Below are 19449 nucleotides of genomic sequence, written 5' to 3'. Positions count from 1 at the left end.
CTGGACATGGCTAAATAATAGCTGCTAAATGTTAATCTTGTTAAACAATTTTACTATTATAATCTCTGAGATTTGTCTCTTACTCTGCAACATCTCATTGTTGTTATCTTTCTTTAAAGATAAAGACAACCTCAACATGAGCGACAATCTGCAATCATTTGATTTTGACCTCATCATTGAACTTGTAATTGAAACATCAGTGGATGTTGATACTTTGGATGATTTAAATCCTGAGGATGAAGAAGAGCGTGATGAGGATGCAGATTTGTCCGAACTATATGATATAGGATGGGAAACTGACCTGCTTGAGCCTTTGGAAATATAAACATTTATTTTTAAATTTTATAATTAATAAAAAGTAAAAAGGTAAACCGTTTAATTTAAAAATAAAGACACCTTCAAAAACAGGTTATGTGTAGTGTCTTCAATAAAATATTAAAATATGTTCATAAAATTAGATCAGATTCACATATAAAATAGCATAGGTAACATAAATATAAATGTCATTTCTTTTCTGGTATTTTTGTATTGTAAGATTGCCAATGACTAAAAAATCTTCAAATTAAAATGTCAAGTAGTGTGTTAAGTTTTTGATCACTGTTACTGATTTACTGTTTGGTAATAATGTTTATTAACATTTTTTATTATATTTTTCCTCAGATTCAACTGCAGATCATTTCAAGATTTCACCATGCCTACAATACAAAGACAGATAAAGGCTGCAAAACGTCAAAGACAGCAGGTGAAAACAAAAACCCAGCAGTCCTCTAACAAAAAGATTTCTCAAGCCACGAAGAAAGCACCGGGTAAGAGCTCTAAATATTTCATAAGAAATATTTGTAATAAAAAAAATATTACTACAGAAAATGTTTCAGTCCATAACACGAGAAGGAAATCAAATGGAAAGAAAAGGACAATGAAAAATGTTACTGCTAGAGCAAGAGATAAATCTGTGCATGATAGTAGAAGGAAACAACAGTTTAGGGAGATTCGTAAACGAATGTTCCGCAACAGGATAATTGGCAATTTGTTAAAAAATATTAAGAAAGGTCAACAGAAACTAGTTTTTTATAAGAGAAAAAAAAAAGTTGAGAAAGTTATTGATCAGGCATTTGAAATTAAACGTAAGTTATTTATTTTGATAATCAATAGAATTAGGAAGCTAAACAAGGCAATTTTTGATTTCAAAAGAAATAGTAGATGGAAGAGAATAGTTAATCGTAGTAATTTTTGTGAAGTTTTTTCTGGAGAATGGATGCATAGTTCAAGCTGTGAGGCATTTTTTAATGAGGAGAGTTATTTCGAGGATAATGATTTGGTGCATGAAGTTGACACCAGTGGTCGTGCTTATGAAGTGAAAGATGGTTGTCCAGTTGAAAAAGAAAAACTTGTGACAACAGAGGCAGAAGAGGTGTTAGGTAATGAGGTTTTAGGAAGACGTGCTAAGGGTCCTGTGTACACCTGGAAGTGTAGTAGTATTTGCAGTGTGCGACAGGATTCCATCAATTTGCTTTGTGATTTTGTACGGTCATTTAACAAAAAAAGTTTGAAGCAGAAAATGATGTTGTTGCAAGAATTAGATCCTTGCAGAGTAAGAGAAGTGACAGGTTTGCATGGTCATTCACTGGCTTGTCTTTCCAGGAGAGTATGTCAGAGTGTTTTTCATCATTTCAGGATGCTAGCAGTGCATCATAACAAAGTGAGGAAATTAGTTAGAATGTTGTATTATGCTAAGAGTCCAGCAATTATGCTGAAACAATTATGCGCTGCTCTTTTGCATGGTTCTGAAATAGATGTGAAGAATATATGTGAAGAAATTGAGTTTTGTTACTTTGGAAGTAAAGAGGAGAATGTTGAAATTGAGCAAGAAGTAGAGGGTCATGTGGAAGATAGTGTACAGGTTTCCAGTACAGATAATTTCCAGAGGGAAATTGCGACGTTTGAGGTGAAATCAAGTGAGAGGCCTAATTTCACTTGTGTGTGTTGTCGACGCACTTATTATAAGAATCAGACTAAGTTAGTGGATTTATATGCAAAAAGTGAAAGGGAAAATAATAGTGAATGGAAGGATTTTGCAACATACTTGATGGTAGAAAATTGTTTTGATTTGGGATTGGATCAACGTGTGTGTACTTATTGTTGTAACAAATTAAAACAAAACCAGATGCCTGCTAGAGCAGTTCATAATAATCTGGAATTGGTTGAGATTCCTTCTGAATTGAAGGACTTAAATACTTATGAATCTATTTTGATTCAAAGTATCCATCCCTTTCAGGCTATTGTAAGAATGGAGCCAAAGACAGGGAAATTGCCTCCATCAGATTTACAGAGAGGATTAAAGGGAAGAGTTGTTTATTTGCCTCTAGATTTCAAAAAAAACATTAACACAATTGGAGTAGAAAAAGTGGAAGAGGAACCTCTGGTTATCTTAGTTAATGGGGTTCCGACAAAGAATAAGAAAATATGGCAAGATTTAGTAGATGTTAGGAAAGTCAAAAAGGCAACATTGTATTTGAAAAAAAATAATAAATACTACAAGAATGTATATGTTGCAGAAGAGGAAGTAAGTGAGGAAGAGGATAGCGATTTGTGTGCTGGTCAAATTGAGAAAGTAGAACCCTCTACTAGTGAAGAAATATATGAACATTATAGTGTTCATCCTTTGCATTCCAAGGAAGTCATGGGGAATGCTATTGAGTTGTTTCAAATGAAACAAGCCAAAGGGAGTCCCATTAGTGTTTGGGAGGAAAGTTTGGAAGCTCGGTGTTTCCCACAGCTTTTTCCAACAGGTCAGGGAGGAAGATATGATGAGCGACCTCATCAAATTCCTGCTTCTGAATACCGGACTTTGCGATTGTATGCAGGAGATGCTAGGTTTCGACAATGCATTCCTTATTTGTTTCATCTCCTGTTTGAAAGCGATCTGTCTGGACTGTCATATGCAGTGAACCACATCTTGAAAAGTGGTATACACATGCAAAACATCTCGGCAAGTGACTTTATGGATAAAGTCAATGTCCAAGATAGTATTTTGGATTCTCACCTGATTAATCTCATGGCGTGTCAGCGTGGTACTAATGAGTACTGGTACCGTCGTCATGGTGATTTAAAATGTATGCTGAGGAACTTAGGTACTCCCACATGGTTCCTCACTCTGAGCTGTGCCGAGTATGGCTGGGAAGACTTACTTGAATTTCTACGAGAGGCAAATGCTAACGTAGATAACATCGAATTCAAGACACCCGGAGAACTGTGCTCTTTGGATCCAGTCAATGTATGTAGGTACTTCAATCATAGATTTGAAGCTATGATGTCTTTCATCATGAATAAGAAGAATCCACCTCTTGGAGAGGTGTTGGATTTCTTCTGGAGAAAGGAGTACCAAGCAAGAGGTGCTCCTCATATACATATGTTGCTGTGGATCAAGGATGCACCTAAATTTGGAACGGATCCAGAAGACTCAGTGATGAGTTTCATCCAACAGTATTCTACGTGTGCTGTTCCAAACGCAAAGGAGAAGAAAAGCCTAAGAGAAAAAGTTCTGCGTTTCCAAAGCCATCGATGTGGAAAGTACTGCCGTCGTAAATTCCGAAACAAAGACAAGTTCTACACTAAATGTCGTTTCGGCTTTCCACGACCGGTGATTTCTAAAGGAAGAGTAAACAGTTTGATGTCTTCGTTGCGACACAATGTCATGAAGAAATCACCTAAAAACACTTACAATTTGAAGAGGAGCGAAGAGTCCAAGTACATCAACGACTACAACCCGGTGATTTTGTCCATGTGGAATGCTAACATGGATATACAGTTTGTGGCTGATAACTGTATGGCTGTGGCGCGGTATGTGACGTCTTACATCACCAAAAAAGAGAAGACAGAATTGAAGGATATGTGGGAGGACATTTCCCATGAAAAGAGCCTCAGCAAGAAGTTGTACAGTTTCAGTCTGAAGATGTTGTCGCATCGAGAAATCGGAGCGTACGAATGTTCTGACCGGTTGTCTTCAGCAAGTCTCTATGCCAAGTCCAGGAGTATCGTTTGGGCGAGTCTTGGTCTTGCTGCAACGCGTAATCGAGTTCTCAAACCTTTGCGGGAAATTGAGTATTTGGCGGAAAAGGAGCCAAACAGTACCGACATTTTGAAGACCAACATGTTGGATACATATTATCCAAATCGAAGCAGTCACCTCGAGAATGTTTGTCTGTATGAGGTTCTGCAAAATTACATATTCAAGAGGAACATCAAAGAAGATACTGAGAAAGGAGTGTATGCTGTAATAGGAAGTGAGGGATGTCTGGTCAAGCAAAGAAAATGCCACTTGGTAAACCATCGAAAATTGAGTGGCGAATCTCCTGAAAAAAAGGAGTTTTTCTATTTAGCACTTTTGCAACTTTTCAAGCCTTGGCGTGCAGAAGAGGAACTGCTTGGAGATTTCCTTTGTTATGAAGACTCATTCAATGCTGCCAAGGAGACCATAGAATGTCCTGCTTTTCCCAAATATGTAGAAATGTTGAATGCGGAAATTGAGCAGGAAGCAACAATTGCAGCCGAGATTGCCAGAGACAGTTCTCAGGACAGTCAGAGTTCTGCTTCATTGAGTCAGGATCCACTAGGAGGACCTGTTATCGAAAATGAAGCTGCCACTGCTATGAATGAAGTGGAAAGAGCCATGGCACATGCTCAAGAGGATGCGGTTAACTTAGAAGAGTTGGAAAGGCAACTCAACGTTGAGCAGAGGAAAATATATGACGAAGTTACCATGCAAATTGATCATGGATTAAGTCATGATAAGAAAGAGTGCTCATGTACGTCGTTGAAGCCTGTCCGACTGTACGTGAGTGGAGAAGCGGGAACTGGAAAAAGTTTCCTCATTAAAGCAATTTCATGCTATTTGCAGGAAAAGACAGAGTCATCGCTGTCTTGTGTTGTCACTGCTCCAACTGGACTGGCAGCACATAATATTAAAGGGATTACTTTACATCGTTTACTGATGCTGCCAGTGGAGCATGACAACAAATTAGAATATCACAAGCTATCTGGAGATGCTTGTTTTGAAGTTTCAAGAATCTTGAGGAAAATGAAACTTCTTATCATTGACGAAGTAAGCATGGTTTCCAATGTCATGCTTGCCTTTGTGCATTTGAGGATGCAAGAAGTTCTCAAAACAGAGTATGATGTGTTATTTGGTGGCAAACACATCATTGTTTTCGGAGATCTTTTGCAGCTGACACCAGTGAAAGGGCAACCTGTGTTCAAAATGCTCACGCATGAAGATACCAGGAAGTGCCTAGGCAGCATTGGCAACGTCAATATATGGTTAAACTTCAATTATGCTGAACTGCATGAAAATATGCGTCAGGCGAAGGATGAAGTTTACAAGACTATTCTACAAGATGTTAGAATTGGAAAAGTGACCGAGCATGGGAAAGAAGCTTTACATGCACGATTACTGTCAAATTTATATCCAGAACAAGATGTTGTGCCTGAGAATATTTTTCAGAAAATTACTGAAAAGAAATCTGGAATATGTTTGATGCCAACTCTTGCAGAATGTGCCAAATTTAACAACAAAATGTTGCATTTAGAAAAGCAAGAGATTGTGAAACTGGAAGCTATTGATAGAGTAGAGCATATGGGATCAACAATTATTTTGTCTGAGAATCTGAAAACAAAATTGGATTCATTAGAGAAGAGTATATCTAAAACTGCAGGTTTTGAAAAGACTCTGAATGTGTGCTTGAACTGCCGTATAATTTTAAGAAGGAATTTACATGTTGAAAGAGGTCTGGTAAATGGATCAATGGGTAATGTTGTTGATTTTGTGAAATACAGAAATAGAGATGGAATTGAATTTTTAAAAATTAAATTTGATGGCATTGAGGAAGTACAGCTAATTGCTCGTTGTTCTGCTAGATTTTTGCTTTTAAAAGACTTATATGTTCGCCGTAAGCAGTTTCCTGTTTGCTTGGCATATGCGGTGACAATCCATAAATCGCAAGGTTTAAGTGTAGACAGTGCATTGGTGAATATTGGCAGTTCTGTGTTCAAGGAGGGTATGGCATATGTGGCATTGTCACGAGTTAGAACTTTATCGGGATTGTACTTGATTGAGTGTGATGTCACAAACATTTGTGCAGATCTAGATTGTGTTAAGGAATACAATAGGTTAAGAAGAGAGTATGCGCCACATTTGCCTCAGTTTCCTTTGTTTGAGAAACGTCTGGTAGGCCGGAAACGAAGAAATGAGAACAATACTGGGGAGGTTATAGCAAAAAGACAAAAAGTGAATGAACCTAAAATTACAAGCAGAAACAAAAAGGATTCTGTTGAAGATGTTGTTGGTTTTCAGTTTGAAAACAGTTCTGGTGTCAACTGCTATGCTAATGTAGTAATTAATGTTTTGCTTTCTCTAGAAAATGTAAAAGAAGAGATTGTGGTCAATTCTGATCAAAGATTTTGCGGTTTGTTAAATTCTGTGTTAGAGAAATGTACCACTGATAGAAGAAACATAGAAAGTGTGTCTGAAATTCGAAATCTGTTAGACAGATGTTCAGGCCAAACACAATTCTCTCAAAATATTCAGCAAGATTGTCAGGAGTTTTTAATGTATATGCTTGATGTATTACATGCTGAAGGTGTAGATGTAGATCAGCTGTTTGGGCTTTCTTATCAATGGCAGCATGACTGCGAGAACTGTATGATATCAAGTACTACTAGTGTAGACTCAGAAAGATTTATATATTTAACTTTGCCAGACAGTAAATCAGTCTCCTTTAATAAGCTAGTAAAAGCTGCTAATCACAACATGGAGTGTAGCCAATGTAAATCTGAAATGATGTCCACATTATTTATACGAACATATGGCCAGTACGTCATTTTAATGTTCCAACGATGTAGGCCTGATGGAACAAAATTGACAACTTTAATAAAAAATTTTGTAGCTTCGCAGTTGTCAATATCAGGAAGGACTTTTGTAACTACAGCAATTATATATCATGACGGCCCTTCAATATCATCAGGACATTACACAGCTTATTTAAAGTCTAGAAATGGCTGGTCATTCTGCAATGATTCTGTTTTAATTTTCAAAAAAAAATTGCCGTATGACCTTAAAAACTCTTACCTGGTGTTTTTAAAACCAAAATTTTAGGGAAATAATCTCGGGATGTGCTCTGTGGAATTTCAAGAAGTTCTAATGGCTCCTACACAATTTGGCCTTGAGGATAAGTGCAGTTCAGAGACATAACGTCTAATCATAGGACTGGACATCATGGAGATATATGTGCACTTTGAATGAGTTCAGAAAAACTGTTTCTTTTTATAAGCTAATTGAAGCAGCCAATCAAAACATGGAGTAGAGGGAATGTAAGTCTGCAATGCTGTCTACTGTTTTACATTGCTTTGTGATTAAAAGTGATGTAGAGAATTAAATAATTGTTGTAGTCATAGAGGTAGTGTAAGTCTGCTTCATATTAAGCAGTATCAGTGTCATAGGAAATGTAGAACATGACTGAGCAAGAAGGGGAAGATATTACTATTCCAGGATTGTGAAAATGATCTTCAACATTTTAATTCTGAAAGTTGCGGAAATGCCAAATGATGGGATTGGCTAACAAGAAATCCAAGAGTTATACATGGCTCTGACAAGATTTGGCCTTGTGGAATCTTGTGGTAGAGAGCAAGAAGTCATTTATTGTATGTAACATGTTTTTAAAAACGATGGAGATTTTCTTTCAGAAAGTGGCGGGCTGAAAGTAATAACAGCACAAAAGAGTGTAAGCTATTCATAGGACATCCTTGGACGTCATGGAAAGTAAGTTAACTTTAAGGAGTTCTGATTTTTGATTTCTGATGTTGTATGGGTTTTTTAAACACAATAATTTTGATTGTGTTTTTTTTTCCCCGCTGTTACATGATGAATACCTTCAAGTCACTGTTTTTAGTGAATTTTGATACATTCTGAGAACAGCAAAAATAAACCATTTAACATGTATAATTAATTCTGTACTGTTTGCATTTATGATGTATATGTAGAACTGTGTAGGAGGCATGGAGAAGGTGAGGCTTCTGTAAGTGTCAAAGTTGTTGCATGCAGTGCTGCACTTCTGCGTATTCTTTCATATGCTAGACTACATCTGCACAATGAGATACCTAAGCAAAGGAAACACAAGTGATGTGATTGTGAAATGAGCAAAATAAATTGCATGTATTTCAATTACATCACCTGTGTTTCCTATCATTACGAATCACATTGTGCAGATCAAGTTTAGGTCTGTCCAGGGAAACATAGGAGGTTTGGACTTTGTTGAAGATTGCAGTGGACATGACTCACTTCATTGGTAGACCTTCACATGTATTATGTCCTCTATTCTCTTCAACAACTCGAAATTTCATCTGCAACCCTGAGTAGGCCTCATCTGAAACAAAACTCTGGATAGTAGACATCTTATTGGCATCCTGAAGCAATTATTTTAAATTTTAGTGTCTTGCGACACTTTTCTGAGACAACAGCAATGCAAAAGATGCACCATGTTTTAAGATAGGCCTCACTTCATCTGCATCAAGATAGTGTTAGTTTAAAATGTATATCTTTAGGACTGTGTAGCTTCTGTAAGTGTCAAAGTTATTGAAAAACTGTTTGTCCTTCAATCTTTGCCCTTGTCTTTTGTAATTTTTTAATACATGTTTTTATATTTTTCAAATGTTTGTTCTCTCTTTCACAGATTGAAAGTATAAAAATAAAAAATGAGGAATTTAACGACAATTATAAGGTAAATATTTTGTACTCTTTTCGTTACATTTCTATCACATTGAACTACTATTAGTTCCACTGCTTCATTTCTTTAATCCTCAGTTTCCTGCCTTTGCTACTTCCCTCATTCCTTTCTCTATTACCTACTTACTCAACTCCTTCCACTCTTTTTCTCAGTCCCTCTCTTCTCATAGTTCCTCACTCTTGTTCACTCACTCCGTCTCTATTACTCTTAGTGTCTTTGACTGATCACTGTATCACTATTTGTTCATAATGCTTTCTCTGTGTAGTTGAAGCACACTAAGGGGCATATTATGAATGCATCCAATAACATTATTGCTCTTTTTATTGGCAGAAAACTGGTGCAAAAGCGGCTTTAGCGGCAGTTTTCTGCCGCAAAAGCAGCTTTAGCGACACATTTCTGCCGATAAAAGCTGCAAAACTTTTATTGCCTATGTTGATAATATGCCCCTATGTTATTTACATTAGGGCTATATTGTCCAGTATAACAATCAAAATTGCTCTCCAAAGACACCAGGCAAAGCAGACGCTCCCTCAAACAGATCACCAAGCGCAATTTACCCTACTTACAATCTAGCCTGTTCTCTGTCGAGACTTTAGCAATCTTTAGAGCACAAGATAAGATCTTTTCACATGGAAGAGCCAGACGTATTGCAATTCTACTTAAGAAACAAGCATTGGCATAGACAATAGGTCTCGCCTTTGGGACCTTATACGTGTTTAGCCATGCAACAGTTGATGTTGCTGCACCAAGGATATTATGCTGCATAACTAAATACTTAGAAGGTCCCAAAGGCGAGACCTATTGGCTATGCCAATGCTTGTTTTTCTTTCACTTCGTTATCTATTTTGTTTTTCACAATTATACCCTCTTCTGTCTGTTCTTTGGTAAATAGATCTATTAAACAGTATCTCTTCTTTACTCCCTATAGCTGTCTTTCTTGAAACATCACTCTCTGTTTACTTTCCTTATACTTACACTTTTTTAAAAAAAAATTTTTTTTTTGGTTAGCTCCCGGTCCGCGTACCGGGAAGCTAACCCGGGAGCGAACCAAAAGAAAGAGAGCTTGCCAGAGTGCTAAACATTGTAGCAATTTTTTGGGAAAGGAAGGTAGTTCTGAAAAGAACTTTTTTTTTTATATTTTTGTTGTTTTATATTTTTTTTGTATTTTTTGAACATTTTTTGGTTTTTTTGTATTTTTTGAACGATTTTATATTTTTTTTGGTTTTTTTGGGGGGGGGAAACAACAAAAAACAGGCGTTGAAAAGGGCTCAACAGGAGCAAAAAAAAATTACTGGGGGCGGTTAGGGCAATCATGGTGTTCATACGCCAGGTTCAGTGCATTGATGCTCATGTTGCCACAAGCTAATAATGCACGACAGTACATACATAAGTGAATCATGTGCCCAAAATTTGGTTGGATATTTGGCACAGTTTCCCGTGCCTCCTCTGGTGATAAAGAAACCGATGTTGTTGGTCTCGCCACAGGAGTTGGTCGAGGATTGTCCATCATATCCCTTAATTCCGCCCGGCTGTAATTTAGGGGATGTTTCCTCGTCATGTGCCTATGCATGGTATGATTACCATAGCTGTATTTTTTGTCCGTCCCTCTGGACAATTGTTCCTTGCATATGAGGCATGTTGCGTACCTGGCATTGACCTTTTTTTGGCCACGAGGGATGGAAAAAAACTGCCAGATGAAACTGGGTTTCTTTCTTGAAACCCGGGGCAACTCTTCCAGGAATTGTGGTTGTTCTCCCTCCTCATCCATCTCTTCATCTTCCTCCTCAGTGTTGGTAACCACCTGGGGAGGTGGTCCTCTCTTCCCATGAGGAGGTGGAGGTGGTGGTGGGGGTGCACCAGCTGAAGCAATCAGTGAAGCCATTTTCATACAATCAAAATAGGTCTTCCAAGCAGCAAAATAGGTCTTCCTCTCACAATAATGAAAGTCAGAGTGAGGAAAGAAGGAGTGGTTTTCATCATTTGGAAAAAACAATACTTCTCAACCAATGAAAAGTGTTATTTTTAGGTCACCTGACCTAGCCATCCATAATTATGAAACTAAAAGTGAAATGAACCAATGAAAAGCTTTATTAACAAGTCACATGACCTCTAACGCTCATGTTACGCGCTGCGGAACGCTCCCCGGTTAGCTTCCGGTTCGCTGCGCTTCGCGCCTCGGTCCGCGCCCCTGGACACTTCCGGGTGCGCTAACGCGATACGTCACAAGACGCATTTCGCGGCAACGCGATACGTCGCGCTTTCGCGCCGCGGATCGCTTCCGGGGAGTTGCGTTTCGCGCCTCGGTCCGCGCCCCGGGGCACTTCCGGGTGCGCTAACGCAGTACGTCATAAGACGCATTACGCGGCAACGCGATACCGTCACTATGTTGATTTGTTACCGGTTCGCGGACCGGATCGCGGAATCGAATTGAGCTAACGGGAAGCTTCCCGGTTAGCGGACCGGGAGAGAAACAATAAAAATATTTTAAAAAATTTATTAATAAACATATAAAATATATTTTTGGATTTAAAGAAGAATACATTTTACAGCTGTAGATATTAGCTTTTAAAAAACCAATGAAATTCACTGAAAAAACCATAGGTTATAGACCATATATAGTTAGGAATTAGCATTTACAAAACCTTGAAAATTCACTGAAAAAACCATAGGTTATAGACCATATATAGTTAGGAATTAGCATTTAAAAAACCTTATTTTACTCACACAAAACCATTGAAATTCCATATATAGTTAGTTGTACTAACTATATATCGCGCACCCGCAATCCACTGCTGATGATGTCACATATTACATCATTCATGACATGGTCAGTGACATCACTGATGACATCACTGATGACATCTCAAATGACATCACTGATGACATCACTGATGACATCTCAAATGACATCACTGATGACATCACTGATGACATCTCATTTGACATTACTGATGACATCACTGATGACATCATTCATGTGATAATACGATGAAGCTCTTCAGACTCTAATATAACCTTAGATACAGTAAGTGTAAACAGACACTCACAGACTGTCACTCATCCATAGAGTTACACACACACCTAGTCAGTCATGCAAAGAATCAATCACACATCCATTTTCTCAACTATACAGTTATACACACCTTACTTATTCAAAGATATACTAACACATATTTACTCTCTTATACAATCCCTGATACAAGTTCACAATGATCCATACAGCCACTCACACATTCACTGGCTCTTATGCACAGTTATTTATATATGTCAACTCTCACATGTACTGTGTTTTACATATGTACTTACTTTTACATGTAGCACTGAGATATCCATTCACTCAGCAATACACTCATGCACACAGTCAACCGCCCATGCACTTTTGAACCCATACATCTAGTGAATCAACTGCTCACACATCTATGCACAGAGTCATACACCTCCCAGCCACCCATACACACTCTCAGTCTCCCATACAAATACGTAGGCAACCAATCAATAACGCATATAGTTAATCATATAGCTAATGATCAACACATGCAGCAGTTTATAGAACAACAGACATAATGATGCACAAATTGAGACAGTTTAGTCACTAACCCATGCACTCAGTGAGACACATTTAACCACTCACTCATACAGTCAGTCATGCACCTACTAAATCCTTCATCCAGACATTTATAGATCCACTCATTCTTAAATATGTAAGACATATTTTAACTTTACAGAATTATACAGTCACTGGATGACGTCATCAGTGATGTCATCAGTAATGTCATTTGAGATGTCATCAGTGATGTCATCAGTGATGTCATTTGAGATGTCATCAGTGATGTCATCAGTGATGTCACTGACCATGTCATGAATGATGTAATATGTGACATCATCAGCAGTGGATTGCGGGTGCGCGATATATAGTTAGTACAACTAACTATATATGGAATTTCAATGGTTTTGTGTGAGTAAAATAAGGTTTTTTAAATGCTAATTCCTAACTATATATGGTCTATAACCTATGGTTTTTTCAGTGAATTTTCAAGGTTTTGTAAATGCTAATTCCTAACTATATATGGTCTATAACCTATGGTTTTTTCAGTGAATATATATATATATATATATATATATATATATTACCTACTGGCGGTCGCCAGTAGGTATATATAGTTAGGATTTTTTCTCTATGGGATTTTTGAAAATTCTATGTCTAATAACTTTGGCGTTTGTGGACGGAATTGGCTGAAATTTTCAGGAAAATGGAACATTTTGTTTCTGAGCAGCCCCTGAAAATTTGGGGGGGTTTCGTCAAGGGGGGGCCGAGAAAAAAGGGGGGTCCCAAAACGCGTTTTTAACATTGAGTTTTCCATAGGGCGGTTGGCCTCACTTTTAGCCCGAACGGCTGAATGGATTTGCACGAAACTTGGCAAAATTGTAGGGACTGGTAGCCCGATGTGCCTTTGCTAGGTCTCAATATATGTGCTCCAGTGGATTTTGAGAAATTAACGTTCAAAAAAAGATATATATCTGTAACAGCGGACCAGGCAGCGCTCCAGTTCGCGTACTTTTCGCGTTACGGAGCTTTGTGAAGCGAAGCTGATTGGTTCTCCGGCGTCTGTAAACATTCCAAACAGTCCGTAGCGGCCGCCATCTTGTCTCTCGGTAGGATCGAGAGACAAGAGGAGGCCAAAGCGAAGGGGCAAATGACCATAAGGGGGCATAGTAGATCCTCCCTGACCCCCTAGGTTTGATGTGGAGGTTTTAAAAGCGCCCCGCGGGGCAAAAAAAAAAATAATAATAATCGAACGGCTGAATGGATTTGCACGAAACTTGGCAAAATTGTAGGGACTGGTAGCCCGATGTGCCTTTGCTAGGTCCCAATATATGTGCTCCAGTGGATTTTGAGAAATTAACGTTCAAAAAAAGATATATATCTGTAACAGCGCTCCGCTTCGCGTACTTTTCGCGTTACGTAGCTTTGCGAAGCTGATTGGTTCTCCGGCGTCTGTAAACATTCCAAACAGTCCGTAGCGGCCGCCATCTTGTCTCTCGGTAGGATCGAGAGACAAGAGGAGGCCAAAGCGAAGGGGCAAATGACCATAAGGGGGCATAGTAGATCCTCACTGACCTCTTAGGTTTGATGTACCATTTTGCCAAGTTTGGTGTAATTCCGTTCAGCCATTCAGGCTGTAGACGTATCTAAATGTCCTATGGAAAATTGCATGGGGAAAACACATTTGAAAGTGTTGAAATTTAGAACCAATTAAAATGTTACTTTGGTTTTGTATTTGTGTGTGATGAAAGTTAATTGGTTATGTATATATCAAAAATGAGAGGAAACCACAGCCATTTTGTGATACTACTGTCTGAGGTACATTTGTGAGGAATTTTTGGTGCTCAATTTCTGGTGTTTGATTTACACAGTACTAACACTTCTCCTACTTTCAAAAAGGTGAGTTGTTAATTTGTAAGGGGAACTATGTTGTACACTTTAAGATAATTTGAAAAATGTTTTCTGTTATTCATTTTCAGTCCTTCTGTTATACTAAATACTTGATAAAGTTAGTTTTATATTATGTATTACTAAAAACGATAAATGAAAGTGATTATTTTTTTCTGCAATTTACAGCAAGAAATTTCAAAATAAAATGGATCACAATGAAGAGACCGTAGCAATTTCTTTTGAATTATCCACTACATTTATTGAAATTGACAGCACCAATAATGAAATATTCTCACAAGGAGGAGATGACTTGAATGATTTTTTTGATCAATCTCTTGACGGCGAATTTATCGAATGTTTGGAGACCATAGAGTTACAAGAATCATCATTGCAGACTTTTCATGAGGAGATTTCTGATGAGATGATTGAAGAGGAAATTCCTGATGAGGACATGTTACTAGTTCTTTCAAATTATGAAAATTCAGAAGAATACATTTATATTTAGAAATCAAAAATTGTTTGAGACATTATTCATTTTTATTTTTAATTTATGAGGTTGTAGCGAAGTGATTGTAGTATAAAAAAAGACTTATAGTATAGAGTGCAAAAATTGGTTCTTTTTGGAGGGGCAAAAAAAAAAAAATCGTTTTTTTGGTGGGGTGCGCCCGGTTAGCGTAACGGGAAGTGGACTGGGGAGCGTACTACAAGGAAAGAAGAATGATTGACTTTTAACTTATTGTATGTTTATAGACTTGTTTTTCTGCTGAGTGACGTGTCGGCCTATCTCCACGGGATGCAGTCCCTACCATCTCGGCGTTTAAGCCCAGGGGGACCGGTAGTGTGGGAGAGATAACGGGGCATATTATCAAGGGGGTTTATCTCCGCTTTTTTGGCTTTAAAAGCCAAGAAAGCGGAGATAAAATTATCTCCGTATTACGTAGCTGTCGCTAACACCAGTTAGCGACCGCTAGTAGGAGATAGCGACCATCTTGGGCTCCACTTTGCATGTCAGTGATATTTATCACTAATGACATGCAAAGTGGGCATGCCAAGATGTTAGCGACTGGAAACAGTCGCTAACATCGCTATCTCCTATTACCAACTTTTGGAGATATTCGCGCTAAGCGCAAATATCTCCAAAAAGTAACACCTGTCCTGAGCAGTTCTTAGCCATGTCATCCAATGGGAGGTGGATAGCATGGCTAAGAGCATTAGCTCGGTAATGCATGAATATCGCTGACTTTTCAGCGATATTAATGCATTGCGGCCGTTTTTTATGGCATTTGCGATAAACCTTGATAATAGCAAGGTTTATCTGCGATAATTTCTGACGATGCTTAGCGGTAAAAAATTCATTGCTAAGCATCGTTAGGGATAAATATCGCTTAACTTTGGTAATATGCCCCAACGTCTGTTAACGTTCGATTAGAAGGAAATGAGGAAGTGTTGAAAAACATTGTCTGCGCCATCTTGCCTTTTTTCAAATGCCACACTTTTGTCGTGCACGGCAGCCATTTTAGATGCCTTGACCAGACCCACTCTCTGCACGCTGTCGATCCGTAGCATGGCTCCCCACCCTCGCAAGCATCTTCCCCAGGCACTGGTCACCCCCGCTCTCTGTCTTATGCATGGGCAATAAACCTCCCCCCATCTGCGCTGCTCTACCCTGAGAATCACACCCTGTGCCCGCCCGACACCTCCCTTTCGCCCTATTCACTACCGCACCCTCTGACACTCCTCTTCCTCTGTGTCCGATTGTCCAGGCCGGTCCCAGGCTATCAGCTAGCCCTGCAGATGTAGTTTATGGCCCCAGCTGTAAAGAATCACCCCTCTTCAAAGGAGTTATAGTAGATCAAGGCCCACACCCGATGAGATCCGTCACACCACACGCGTTCCTACTATCTGAAAACCATCCTGTATTGTGATTGGGGAGGGGACCGAGCCTGAAGCGGAAGATTCCAGGGATGACTCTTTGTACATCAAAGTTTTTACAATTATGTGTCACATTAAAAATATATAGCACTCCAACAAAGTAGTAGGAATATAAAACTTTAATAACTTATAAATATATACAACAAAACAAAAACAGTAAAAACATTTAAACAATGAAGAGACCGTGGTAATTTCTTTTGAATTATCCACTACATTTATTGAAATTGACAGCACCAATAATGAAATATTCTCACAAGGAGGAGATGACTTGAATGATTTTTTTGATCAATCTCTTGATGGCGAATTTATCGAATGTTTGGAGACCATAGAGTTACAAGAATCATCATTGCAGACTTTTCATGAGGAGATTCCTGATGAGATGATTGAAGAGGAAATTCCTGATGAGGACATGTTACTAGTTCTTTCAAATTATGAAAATTCAGAAGATGTTGCCTGGGTGCCGCACTGATTTGGGTATCCGGCGTGGGGCGTCCCGGGGGGTGGGTCGTCAGTAGCGGTCTGTTGTGCGAATAGTTCCAAGGCAGCAGAACGCGCTGAAATCTGGATGGCACCAAGGTGATGTCCAGTAAGTTGCCGCCCACCAAATAACGGCGTGGGGCACCGCGGGGGGGGGGAGGCAGTCCAAAGTTCCGTTAAAAGGGCAAAGGAAAGGATCGGTGGTTTGAACCATCAGTCAAAAAGGGGAGGGGTTGCAACAATTTTTCCTACCGGGTCACACTGTGCTTTCACCGGAACTGAGGTCTGCAGGATTCTAGTCATTCAAACTGAGGCTGGCGCCAGCATGGGAGCGCCGACGTCCCGCGGCTACAGTTTCGGCACTCCACGGGCGATCATGGCAGTCATTCCCCATCGGGGGTGTCTGCGGGGGTCGGGGACTCCCGCGGCTCCTCTAGAATCTTCAAGGTCGTGGAGGACTACGGTGGTGGAGTCAACCAGTGACCGGGCCATTTCTTTATGCTGGGCCCGCTCTTGCCAGGTCGACCGCCATTTTGAGAGTTCGGTAGCTACCGGCGATCGCGGGGTCAAATGAGCGGACGGGCTCCACCTGCCGGGCAAGACGTTGCAGCATCGCCACAGTGGAAGAACCCTTTTCCGGGCGCCTGGAGCGCTGAGGGTGCAGCTGGGAAGCCTCCACCTGGGGAGGCGGGAGAGGCCTGTTCGCACCGTCTCTCCCACCCAGTGCACCCCACGGCGTCTCGCTTGACATTTGTTATGGCCGGACCAGGCGATGAGGACGAGGGGGGGGGGGTCGGAGGCATGTGCAAGACATCCCCCCCAGTGTTGTCGCAGCCATTATAAAAGAAAGAAGAAATGTCCCGTCCGTCTTTGGGCCGGACCTCCGGTGGATGGCGGCCGGACGCCCTTTGCTCTGGCCCCATGAACGGGTTCCTTGGCTCATCCGGTGGGGCAGGCCTTGGCGTGTGGTGCCTCTCCTGGGCCTTTCGTGCAGTGGCCTCTCCACTCCCAGGCCCTCCATGGATGCTGGCCCAGACTGGGAGAGAGAGGGTCTAACCTGCAATTCTCCAGGGTTACCGCCACCGCGGCCGGATCCCGTCGGCCTCGGCCTCTGGTTGATGGTGGCCGGACTGGGAGAGAGAGGGGAGGGTCGAGGACACAGACATTCCCCCCCTTGCAACTCTCCAGGGTGGTCGTAGCAATCCCCCTGGACGGGTGCCATTGGCCTCGGCCTTTCCTCCGGCTACACCCTACGTGATGATCTTCTGCCGACGGTTGGCAGCAGGACCCGCCTTATATGTGTTGCTTCCGGCTGGGCGTAGCCGGAAACCTGTTGCACTTTGGAAGTTTCCAGAATGGGGCGGATGTCTGCTGACTTGTATCTTTCCCAGTTTGCCGTTATTTGGCCGTGGCAGGCGGTGGGACAGACACGTTTTGGGGCAGTGAGGGGCGATGAAGCCTCGTTGCCTTGTGGCCGTTGCAATGTCACACTTGGTTTCTCTTACTGTTTTCAGGTTTCTTATTACGGGCTTACTTCTAACGTTTCTTGTTTGTAGGACAATAATAGGTTTTATCATTACGTATTGTTATCGTTTCTTTGTTTGTTATTTAATAAAAAGTTCATCAGTGGCCTACTGATTTTCGTTTTCCTATTCCTTTCTTTCCAGGTTGTTTCATGCTAAAGTTTCTGTTAACAGGATACAGTGATCACTTCGTTATTATTGCATATGTTCTTTTCAATAGGGGTGCTCTCTGGTCGGGCCAGATGACCTATCTCTAGTAAATGGTCCGGGTGAAACAGGTGCATCAATCAGTGGGGAGTAGATAGGCATCACAGATTACAACGGGGGACAAAGGTCCGCATTACCTACCCTTTCACTACTTGCAAAGATTTTCCTACGTTTATTTGCAAACAGGGAATACCTCCAAAAAGAACCAATTCCCAAACAGTCAATGTTCGGGCAAACAATCAATCAATGAGGAACGAAATAGGCACGATGTGTTAAAGGTTTGCGTTACCTACCCTTCACTATCTGCAAAGGGAGAGAGAATATTCCTATTCTTCCCCGTTTGCAGGCAGAGAAGATCCTTAAGAGAACCAACTTCGAACAATTCAATGCTCGATTCAATCAATCAATCAATGGGGAGAAAAATAGGTATGACGGATTACAATGGGGACAAAAGTCTGCATTTACCTATCCTTCACTATCTGCAAAGACTAAACAGAGTATGGCGATTCTGTGCTTGTTTGCGAATGCTTGGATAACAATCAATCAAATGGAGAGAGAAGCAGGCACGACGGATTACAACGGGGGCAAAGGCCTGCGTTAACTAACCTTCACTATCTGGAAAGAGAGAGTACTCCTAATAGAAATGAGGGGGGGGGCAGCATTGAAAGCAGATCAGTGTGCATAAACACGAAAATGTTTTTTCTTACCACGTACTTGACAATCGACAGCTTATGATATTTGCTATTAAAAAACCATTGAAATTCACTGAAAAAACCATAGGTTATAGACCATATATAGTTAGGAATTAGCATTTACAAAACCTTGAAAATTCACTGAAAAAACCATAGGTTATAGACCATATATAGTTAGGAATTAGCATTTAAAAAACCTTATTTTACTCACACAAAACCATTGAAATTCCATATATAGTTAGTAGTACTAACTATATATCGCGCACCCGCAATCCACTGCTGATGATGTCACATATTACATCATTCATGACATGGTCAGTGACATCACTGATGACATCACTGATGACATCTCAAATGACATCACTGATGACATCACTGATGACATCTCAAATGACATCACTGATGAC

This window comes from Lissotriton helveticus, chromosome 4_1, assembly GCF_964261635.1.
Source record: "Lissotriton helveticus chromosome 4_1, aLisHel1.1, whole genome shotgun sequence".
NCBI lineage: Eukaryota > Metazoa > Chordata > Amphibia > Caudata > Salamandridae > Lissotriton > Lissotriton helveticus.
This window is presented reverse-complemented; position numbering follows the sequence as displayed.